The sequence below is a fragment of the Chionomys nivalis genome, chromosome 3 (assembly GCF_950005125.1).
Source record: "Chionomys nivalis chromosome 3, mChiNiv1.1, whole genome shotgun sequence".
Taxonomy (NCBI): domain Eukaryota; kingdom Metazoa; phylum Chordata; class Mammalia; order Rodentia; family Cricetidae; genus Chionomys; species Chionomys nivalis.
The window spans coordinates 104026022-104036794 of record NC_080088.1 but is presented as its reverse complement, the minus strand read 5'-3'; the positions used below and the strand labels follow the sequence as shown (position 1 = coordinate 104036794).

At 48.4% G+C, this 10773-nt stretch overlaps 1 protein-coding gene across 2 annotated transcripts in view; it reads left to right on the top strand.

Moving 5' to 3' along the window:
- The first annotated feature begins 537 nt into the window (after positions 1–537).
- Tpst1 (tyrosylprotein sulfotransferase 1) overlaps positions 538–10773 on the top strand; it is a 56669-nt gene continuing 46433 nt past the window's right edge. Inside the window, exon 1 of one of the 2 annotated variants that reach the window (XM_057765754.1) lies at positions 538–781. The gene's annotated coding sequence lies outside the window, so the exon portion shown is untranslated. The remainder of the gene's footprint in view (positions 782–10773) is intronic. The other variant, XM_057765753.1, reaches the window with a different exon arrangement.

Sequence of the window (10773 nt, the reverse complement as noted above, 5' to 3'; positions counted from 1 at the left end):
TATTGGGATCAGAAGCATGTATCACCATTTCCAGGTTATGCAGTGCTGGGGATGGAACCCAGGGCTTCACTCTGGGCAAGCACTCTACCCACTCTACCCATCCTCAGCCCTCATTTATACTTTCCTGTAGTATGGAATATTGTGCAAACTGATTTGTGTGCTTAACTGCTGTGTCAAGCGATGGCCAGGCAGGGAGGGAGCCTTGCTAGGAAGGCTCTTTTGTGTGTCACTGCCTGGGTTTCAGGGATGTTGGTCTTCTTGGACATTCAGTGAGAGCTCCTGGCCCTGGCCTGGTTCCCCTCCAGTTAGGGCGCCAGCTCCGTTGCTCTAGCAACGCACGACCCCTGCAGGTAGCGGCGGCGGGGGGGAGTCCCCCCACCTCCGCTCCGCCTAGCTCGCCAAACGTTGGGCCCGGATGTCAGACCCCACCCACCCCTCAGCGCCGTCCCCACCGGCTCTCTCCCAAACTCCGCCTCCCCTCGGAACCGACAAATCAGAGCGACAGACACATCGCGCGGCCAGAGTCCGAGTAGCCAACGGCGGCGGGCGTGAGATTCTGCGGCCACGCGGCGGCGGGCGGCAGGCGCTGGAGGCGGCGACAGCGGTCAGTCGCTGCTGAGGCGGCCGCGGGTGCGCTTCTCGGCGGGGCCGGGCAGGGCCGTCGCCTGGCGGTGAAGAAGCGCTCCCGGGGAGGGCGCCATGGCCACCAGCTAGGGCGGCGGGAGAAACGGCCGACCCAAGATGCCGGAGCGGCGTCACGGCTGCGCCTCCCCCATCGTAGGTAAGCGCGGCGCCGCGCTCCGGGCGCCGAGCCCCGGACGCCTCCATCCTTCATCCCGCCTGCCCCTTCCCCCATCGCCCCGGCTGGCCGCCCGTCGCGTCCCGCTGCCTTTGCCCAGCAGTCCCTGGCGTTGCTGCCGCCCCCGCATCCGTCCAGCAGGCATCCCGCCTCACCTGCGTACACTCCCTCGGCATCCCTAGCCTGACGGAGACCGTCATCCCGGTTTTTGAGACAACCCCCTCCCTCTTTTATGAGACATCGCACTTTGTAGCCCAGGCTGGCGTTGAACTCAGTCATTACCCCTTGGTGACTTCGAACTCAATTCATGATGGTGCAGCCCACATTGTCTTCGGCCTCATTGCGTGTAGCTTAGGTTGGTTTCAAACTTAACTGTGTAGCTCAGGCTGACCTCGGAATCACCGTTTAGCCCAGGCTGGCCTCCGGCTCATCATGTAGATGGCTGATGGCAGTCTTCGTGTCTCCATCTTCTAAGTCCTGGGATGGCAAGCACAAGCCGTCGTGACTCCTCCCCCTTTCCATGGCAGTTGCTGGTTCCGCTTCATGGGGAATCATACCTGGAGACCCTTCATTTCTCTCCTCTGCTCAAGTCTTCTGACTTTAGTCAACCTCCAGATCTTGCCTTTTCTTCCTCTCGACGCTCGACCCTTCAGACACTTCCCACGATTCTAACGCCAGTTCCTTTCCCCCTTTCTTTTTAAAGATGTATGCATGTTTTGTCTGCATGTATGTATGTGCACCGCGTGTGTGCCTGGTGCCTCAAGAGGCCAGAAGAGGGCATTGAGTGCCCGGGAGTTGGAGTTATGGATGCTTGTGAGGCACCATGTGGGTACTGGGAACTGAACTGTCATCCTCTGCAAGAGCAACAAGTGCTGGGACCCCCTGAGCAATGGCTCTAGTTAGCGCTCTCCCCGCTTGAGTTAAGACCTCAAACTGGTTCTAGGTTGCCCAGAACAGACTGTGTAGCCTTGAACTCAACCCAGTTTCTGCCTCCCACTGTTGGGATGACAGGCGTGAACCACTGTGGGCAACTGAGATCTATGCTTTAAACACTGCTGGGGACAAGCAGATGGCTCAGGGAGTAAAGGCTCTTGCCGCCAAACCTGACCACCCAAATTAGAGTCTCAGAGCCCAAAATGTGGCAGGAGAGACCTGGCTTCTGCACGCTGTCCTCTGACCTCCACTGGAGCCTCCCATACCCTAATAAATAATGTAAAATATATATCGTAATTTGTCCTTAGGTAAGTTGTACTGGATGGTGACTCACACGGTAGGCCTAGCACATGGAAGGTAGGCCCAGCTTTGCTTAGAGTACTTGAAGATCCTTTGACACCTCTCTCTCTCAGAGAATAGAAGAAATTGGTGGGTATTAGGTCTCTTAAGGGCTTACCTTTTTTGTCTGTCGTTTGTGCTTATTTGATTCTGATATATCCTTTTATCTCAGAAAGGGGGTCCTCATCCCTAAAGAGAATCAACCTGTCTCTGCCTTCTGAGTGCTGGGATTAAAGGTGTGTGCCACCTTGCCCAGAGGATTTATGGTTTTCTTTTCCTCCCTCTTCCTCCTCCTCCTCCTTCTTCTTCTTTTTTTTTTCTTGAGACAGGTTTCTCTGTAGCTTTGGTGCCTATCCTGGAACTAGCTTTTGTAGAGCAGGCTGGCCTCGAACTCACAGAGAACCGCCTGCCTCTGCCTCCTGAGTGCTCAGATTAAAGGCGTGCGCCACCACTGCCCAACTATTGGTGGTTTTCAAAGATGTTTATTGAGTCTCCATTTCTGGTGAATATCAGGTCTCAGTTTTCATCTTTCCCCTCTCTCTCTTCTCTCTACCCATGGTCTCTAAGCATATGCACACACACACACACACACACACACACCCATTTCTCCTTAGAAATCTTAGAACCAGGGAGTTGTAGCTAGCAGTGACTCGGGAGTGAAGAGTTTGTACTAGTCTTGAAACGGACCTAAGTTCAGTTCCCAGAACCCATATCGGGCAGTTCACAATGGCTCACAGGATATGGTGCCCTCTCCTGCATTCTAGGGCATCTGCACCCACATGCAAGTACCCACACGCATGCACACATTCATGCACAAAATTAAAAATAAATCTTTAAATATGCATTTATTTATATATACACTGTGTGTCTGAGTGTTTGCACATGTGTGTGTATTGGGGTTGCTTGTGCCAGTACAAACATAGAGGCCAGAAGAGAGCATCTCTGGTCTCTATGGCTGTACAGCAAGCACCCTTTTCAAAAAAATATTTTTTTATAATTTATTTATTATTGTTTTGTGTGCATTGGTATTTTGCCTGCAGGTATGTCCATTCAAGGGGGTTGGATCCCCTAGAATGGAGTGACTGACAGTTGTGAGCCACCATGTGGGTGCTGGGAATTGAGCCCAGGACCTCTGGAAGAGCAGTCAGTGCTCTTAACCTCTAAGCCATCTCTCCAGCCCCCAGCAAGCACTCTAAACAGTGGAACCGTTTCCTCAGCCTCCAAAAGGAGTCTTGACCCTTTACCTGAAGACTGATATGGGAGACAGCAGAATGGATTGGGGATTCCAAGTGTAATCAAGAGAAAGAAAGGGGCTGGGTCATATCTCTTTGCGTATATAGTTTATAGAAAAGCTTTTCTCTTCCTCCTTTTTGGTTCTTCAAGACAGGGTTTTTCTGTGTAGCCGTGGCTGCCCTGGAACTCACTCTTTAGACCAGGCTGGCCCCAAACTCTGAGATCCTCCTGCCTCTACCTCCCAAGCACAGAGATTGAAAGTGTGTGCCACCACCTCCCCTGCTTATAGAAAACCTTTCAATTTGCCTTCCTTTTTGGATATTTGTGTGAGTGTGGATACACACGTGTTCGGTCCTCACCTTCTACCTTTTGTTTTGTCTAAGGCAAGGTCTCTTCCAATTCTCCACCATATATGTCAGGCTAGCTGGCTGGCAAGCTTCCAGAGATCCTTTTCTCCACCTTCCACCTTGCTGTAGGAACATTGAGGTTATAGGCACACACTACTGTGTCTGGCTTTGTATGGGTTCTGGGGATCTGAGCTAAGGTCCTCATGGTTGTGTGCAAGCACTTTACCCCACTGAACCATTTCCCTAGCCATCTTGTCTTCTCTTTCTCTGTCTCTCTGTCTCTCTGTCTCTCTCTGAGTAGGATCTCATTCTCAACTCAAGCTGGTCCAGAGTTTGCTACAGTCTTCTTGCCTCAGGGTCCTGAGTGCTGAGATTGCAGATATGAGCCACCACATGGGTTATCTTAATGCTTAATGTCCACTGTGTTTATATATCTTTTTTTCTCTTTCTCAGCCCTAAGGGTAGGCTTTGAAATCAAGATGGACTTCCACTTCTACATCCTCTGCTCTAGCAGGTTACATGAATGGCCATTGAGAACAGATTTAAAAAAAGATTTATTGTATTTTTAATAGTATGTGTATCTCTGTGTGTGAGTGTATAGGTTTGATGTGGGAGTCCCCTCTCTGCTGTGATTACCATTAATGAATAAAGAAACTGCTTTGGACCTATAGCAAGGCAGAATTTAGGTAGGCAGGGAAAGCTAGGCTGAATGCTGGGAGAAAGAAAGGTGGAGTCAGAGAGATGCCACGGAGCCACTGCCAGAGTCAGACATGCTGAAACTTTACTAGTAAGCCACTGTCATGAGGCAATACTCAGATTAATGGAGATGGGTTAAATTAATATGTAAGAGTTAGCTAATAAGAACCTAGAGCTAGTGGGCCAAGCAGTGATTTAAATAATACAGTTCCTGTGTGATTATTTCGGGACTAAGTGGCCGGGAACCAGCAAGCGGCCTCCTGCTACATAGGTTTGCGCATATGAGTGTAATGCCTGTTAAGGCCAGAAGAGGACGTCAGATCCCCTGAAGCTGGAGTTACAGGTGGTTATGAGCTTCCTCACGGCTGGTAATCAAGCTTGGGTCCTCTGCAAGATCAGCAACCGCTGAGCCTTCTCTCCAGCTTGGAGGATCTGTTCTGAGAAGAGTTTTCTGATACTGGTAGTGCTGTGGAAGATGAGTTAGACAGAGACAAGACTGTCTTCATGGAGATCACCACAGTGCTGGATGCAGGGGGTGAGACCAGCGAAGCTGAGGAGTAGATTTGAGGATGGAGAGTTTGGGGGACTTGGCATTTTAGGGTCTTGTGTGTGCTAAGCAAGCATGCTGCCACTGATCTGATTTACATCTGAAGCCCTAAGACTTCTCCACTTGGGGCTTTGGTAGCTGCCCTAATGGTGTTTCTGTTCATCCTGTTAGGAAATACCAGAAAAGGAACAAGTTTCGAAGGGAAAGGGAGCGACCCAGTGCCGTATCTATCTGTTACAGAGCTCACTCTGCTTGCTGAGTGTCAGCCTTCTTTCTTCTGTAAGCAGTCCCTGGATATTTGTAAGCCTTTGGTGAATTTTCAGGGTGCTGAAAAAGCTGGTGGTAACCAGTTTGTCTACTTCCATGCAAAGCAGACTTCGGAAGGCCGTACTCCAGCATCCTAGAAGTGCTTGTGTGTGTGTTGACACTCCTTTTGACCACTGTGCCTTAGTACACATCTCCTATTTGCACAGAGCAGCAGGTCAATCAGCTGAGAGACATTCGCATGCATTTGGGGGCTTTTCTAAGCTCTCTGAATATCTCATTCCCCAAATCTTTAGTCTTGATTGCTCCAGTTGTGGTTGCTGTTGCCTCAAGCCGTGGCACTAACTAGTTGTCTCTGATTATTTTTAGCAAATGCTTTGGGGATGTGACCGTCCATATGAAGGGAGCTCCAAGTCCACTCAGCACTGTTTTTCTGGGAGCTGTAGCTCTGCTCTGCCCCAGCCAGTGGCTACTGGTGTTCCAAAGATGGCTATGAGGCTGGTGGTTTTCAAGGTTTCCTCAGAGCTGGGGGAAGGTGGTGAGGCCAGTTATAGTGCTAAAGAGCTCACTGCTTGCTGAGCGTCGGGCTTCTCTCTTGTATAAACATTCCTTGGATTTTTGTAAGCCTTTGGTGAATTTTCAGAGTTCTAAGAAAGCTGATGTTGAGGATTTTGTTGGTGTGCCTGTACTCCCATGAAGAGCAGACTTTGGAAGGTCCTAGGTTGGACTGCTTCCTCCTTCCTACCTCTCCTTCTGCTTATGAAGAAGACGGGGTTCAAGCATTAGGTTTTAACACATTTGTTTAGGCCGCTGGTAACTCTGAAACGCTACAGATCTGTTTTTCTGTCTCTGTTTTGTGCTGTTATTTCTGTTCACTGGGAGTCAGCTGACTGTTTAATAGTCCCTCAGTATGTGTTTCTGCCCTCTTCTGCTCGTGCCCTTCCCCACCAAAGTGGGGCTGTTTCGGATCCTCTGCTGTAGTGCCATTTTCTCTGTCCTGCCCTTCCTCAGCCCATCAGCCTAGCTCTTCCCTAAACTTCTCAGACGTCTGTTCGTACCTCCCGTGTGACCATCATGGCACGCGGAGGATCTCTTGTCTTCTTCCCCACCAGCTCTTCGTAGGCAGATGGTGAGTCACGTTTGTTTATGTGCTCTGTGTGTTTGACTGAAATGTAGGAGTCAGATTTCATGGCAAAAACAGCCCACGTTTAAGATATTGTTACTCTGGATTGCATTTTAAATTTTCAGTACCGGATTGAAGGATGTTTCCTACCCTAGAGAAGTTGTACAGGCCGCTGTCATGAAGTCCTCAGAAAGGTGCAAGAAGATAAAATAATAATAAGGCATTTCCATGTTGCTCATAAACATTGCAATTCCATGTCTGTCTTCTCAAGAAGAAGACGGCAGAATTTCTTCTGTGAGTAACTGGGTTGGTGGCACTGATTTCCCACAACAGAAGTGGAGAGCGGATGTATGTGGGATAGTGAAACTACGCTGGGGCTGGAGAGATGGCTGTTATGTGCACGTACACCGTTCTGTTGCTGTAAAGAGACACGTTACCAAGAGCATTTAGCTGGGGTCTGGCTTACAGTTTCAGATCCATCTGCATCATGGCAGGGAGCAAGGCGGCATGCAAGCAGATGATGGAGCCATAGCTGAGAGTCACATCATGATCTATGGGCAGAGAGAGACTCTCTGGGCTTGGCGTGCACTTGAAGCCTCAGAGCCCATTCCCATTGACACACTTCCTCCAACAAGGCCACTCCTCCTTTCGAATAGTGCCACTCCCAGGTGACTGAAGCATTCAAATATGATCCTGTGGGGGCCATTCTTATTCAAACCCTCACATTGCTTTGCAGAGGACCTGGGTTTGGTTTTTAGTGTTCACATCAGGCAGCTCACAAACTGCCTGTAACCTCACATTCAGGGTTTTGATATCGACTTCTGGTTTCTGAAAACACTTGTGTATGAAGTACTCATAAACTTACGCAGGCACATAAATGTGCATAACAAATTCTAGCTGGGTGCAGTGGTGGTTACTTCTTTATTCTTAGTACTCAGAAGGCTGAGGCAGGTGGATCTCTGAGTTCTAGGTCAGCCACGGTTACATCGTAAGACCTTGTCTCAAAAAACAAAACAAAACCACAAACAAGACAGGGTTTCTCTAAGTAGCTCTGACTGTCCTGGAACTTGCTCTGTAGACCAGGCTGGCCTCGAATTTACAGAGATCCACCTGCCTCTGCCTCCCCAGTGTGCGCCACCACCGCCTAACAACAACAAAAAATCCTACCCCCTCTCCCCCCAAAAAAATCTAACAGGAAAGACACTTGTATGTGCACTTTCTATTCTCCATATAGATCTGTTACCTCAAGACCAGACCTAGCTCTCCAGCCTTAGACTTATGCAGGTGCAATCTGTGGAGAGGCAAAACCCGTGGGGAATGCATGCTTTCCACCTGTGAAAGTGAAGCGTGCGTGCGTGGATTAGGTTTTTATATTTGAGATGGTTCTTCCAGAGAAAATATGAACTGTTTGCTTATGGAAGACAACTTTAGAAAATCTTAAATCTGCTTCGTTTCTCTAACAGTGCACGCATAGCTTTTGCTCATGTCGTCCCTAGTGTGTCTGTCTGGGAAGCACCGTGATACAAAGTCAGACCTAGCTGACTTCTGGCTTCACCAGCAGTTTGCCAAGTAGACTCATGAAGAAAATCATCCTTCTGAGCCTCAGTTTCTTCACATCTAAAATTATTCTTAGAAATGTTTCTTTAATTTGGTGTTCCCTCCCAATTCCACAGTGCATGAACTTGTTATTTTTTGCATCAAGCATAAGTGATCAAAATAAAGGTAAGATTCTGTCTTATGTATTAGTGAGAGTGTGAGTTGATACAAGCAGATGTAATAGACAAATAGATAAAGAGCGGATTAGGGGCTCAAGAGATGACTCAGTGCATAAGTGAGTGCTCCTGTTGCTCTTCCAGGTGACCCAGGTTCAATTCTCAGTACTCACACGGTGGCTCACAACCATCTCTATCTCCAGTTCTCGGATACCCAGTGCCCTCTTCTGGCCCTCACAGACATGGGGCATGCATGTGATGCCTAGACATACGTGCAGGCAAACATCATGTACAATAAAAAAATGGGTTCCCAGGCCTGGGGCAATGACACAGTGCATAAAGCGCTTTCCACACAGCATGAGGTTTAGAGTTCAGACTCCTGGAACCTGTGTAGAAACCAGGAAATAATGGCAACTGTCTGTTTTTCCAGCACTTGGGAGCCAGAAACAAGATCCCGGGAGTGAGCTGGTTGGCTAGACAAGCCAAAGTCTATGAAAGATCCCACTTGAGTTAACAAAGTGGAGAGTGATTAAGACTTTGAGTCCTAATCACATTCAAGCACACACACGCATGCATGCATTCCACAGACATGCACGTGCAAAAGAAACCAAACCAGTGGTGGCTCAAAGGAAAAGAAAGAGAAGGTGAACTTTGTGTTTCTAGCCTTTCTAAGGGTGGTGAAATTAGAACGTTAAGCTTGGAAGAGAGGACCAGTAGTCTAACCTTAGGAAGGTGTTAGCTGCCTAGAGTGTTGGTGAGGACGTTTAATGTGACTACTCTGTGTTGTAATGAATAGCCACTATGCGTATACTATAGTATGCTGTAGTCTGTGGAATAAGCCAAAGGGTGAAGTGTTGGCAGCATCTCCAGGAAATCACAACAGGCTCTAGTTAGAGCCATCACCAGCACCACTAACTTCTCGGCAGTCGAAACTAATGCATTCAGAACAAATTTGTTCCAGTTTTGGGGGCTTGAGAGATGGCTCAGTGGTTAAGCGCACATAGGATCTAAGTTCAGTTCCCGCACTCACGTCAGGTGGTTCACAGTCGCCTGTCACCCCAGCTCTAGGGGATCTCCAGGTGCTCTTGTCGCCTGTGCGGACACTGTACTTGCATGCACACACATACTCATATTTAAAAATAAAAAAATAAAAAGTCCTGCTTTCAAGGAGCTCAAAGTTGATTGGAAAAGCAGACAAATTAACCATCTAATGGAACAGAGAGGCGTGGTAGATGTTAGTACCATGGCGCTGAGGATGGCATTGAAGTTGAAAGGATGAGTGGGGGTTAGGTATAGATGTGGTGTTACCTTGCACAAACACCTCAGAGATGTTTCAGTTGACACGGGCAGCACTGGGTGAGAGAAGGGGAGACCAGAGCTGCTGGTGAGAGGAGTTAGAGGCCAAGGCAGATGAAGGCTGGGGCTGGATCCCAAAGACGTCTTATGTTTTGGTTGTGGGTGATTTTCTGAGAGGAACTGCCCACTGGAGGTTTTAGGCAGGGGATGGTGAGTGCATTTTCACCCTGGGGTAGTGAATGAACTGACTGAAGAAAGTTGAGGCTCAGCCACAGGCTGTGGATAAGTTGTTTCTATTTTTATCTTGTGTGCACACATGCCACAGTGCAAATGTATAGAAGTCAGAGGACAACCTGAGGGAATTGCGTCTTTCCCTCCTTGGGATTGAGTTCAGGTTGACAGGCTTGGTGCCAAGTGTCTTTGCCCACTGAGCTGTCTTGCTGCTCCTTCCGTGAATTCTATAGTTAATTTTGTTGATTAGAGAAAAAGAAGGCCAGACAATGGTTGGGCATGCTTTTCATTCCAGCACTCAGGAAGCAGAGGCAGGTGGATCTGAATTTGAGGCCAGGCTGGGCTACAGAGTGAGTTCCAGTACAGCCAGGGCTACACAGAGAAGTCCTATCAAGAAGAAGAAGATAGTGAACTAACAACAAGAATAGGGCTAGAGAGATGGCGCAGCAGTTAAGAGAACTGGTTGCTATTCCAGAGAACCTGGTTTAATTCCTAGCACCCACATGGTGGCTCACAATCATTTGTAAGCCTGGTCCCAAGGGGTCCAACATTTTCTTCTGGCCTCCATGGGCATCAGGGCATAAGTGGTACACACACAAAATACATCGCTTTCAGATGATTTTGTTTGTGTTTACTTGTAGTTCTTTGTTTTATTTTGGTTATTTTGTTGAATATTTCTTTGTTTCAGATGACTCTATAGGTGTTTCTAGAAGATTTAGGAAACACTTTGCTTCATATTTACCCATGGGTTCCTGGTTTTATCCTCACCTACTGTTCATGTATCCACAGCATACTGGATGATGATGGGTTTTCACCAAGATTGCAGTCTGCTGGAGTAAACTAACCATTCACAGTGGTCTGTCTGAGTGAACACAAGATGTTTTTACCCAGTCGTTTGAGGTTGCAGAAAGGGGAAGTGGTTGATTTGGGGCTGGAGGATGGAAAAAGAGTACCCAGAGACAGCGGCCCTCCCTGAGGAGATGTGTGAAGGAAAAGGGGAACAGCACAGGAGGCGAGCACAGGCAGTTGTCAACAAGCTGGCGCTGGTGTGAGTAGTCCTGAAGGCGGGCAAGGTGGAGGACAAGGACCAGCATGTGTGGGCGCCTTGGAAGCTACTCTTTAGAAGGGAGAGAGCCTTGCAGGTGTGCTGTTTCCTCTACTCCCTGCACCTTCCTTCCATAATTCCACTCTGATTGCTGTGAAAGGGTTTGTCATTGCTCTTGTTCTGTGGATGAGGAAACTGTGACTCAGTG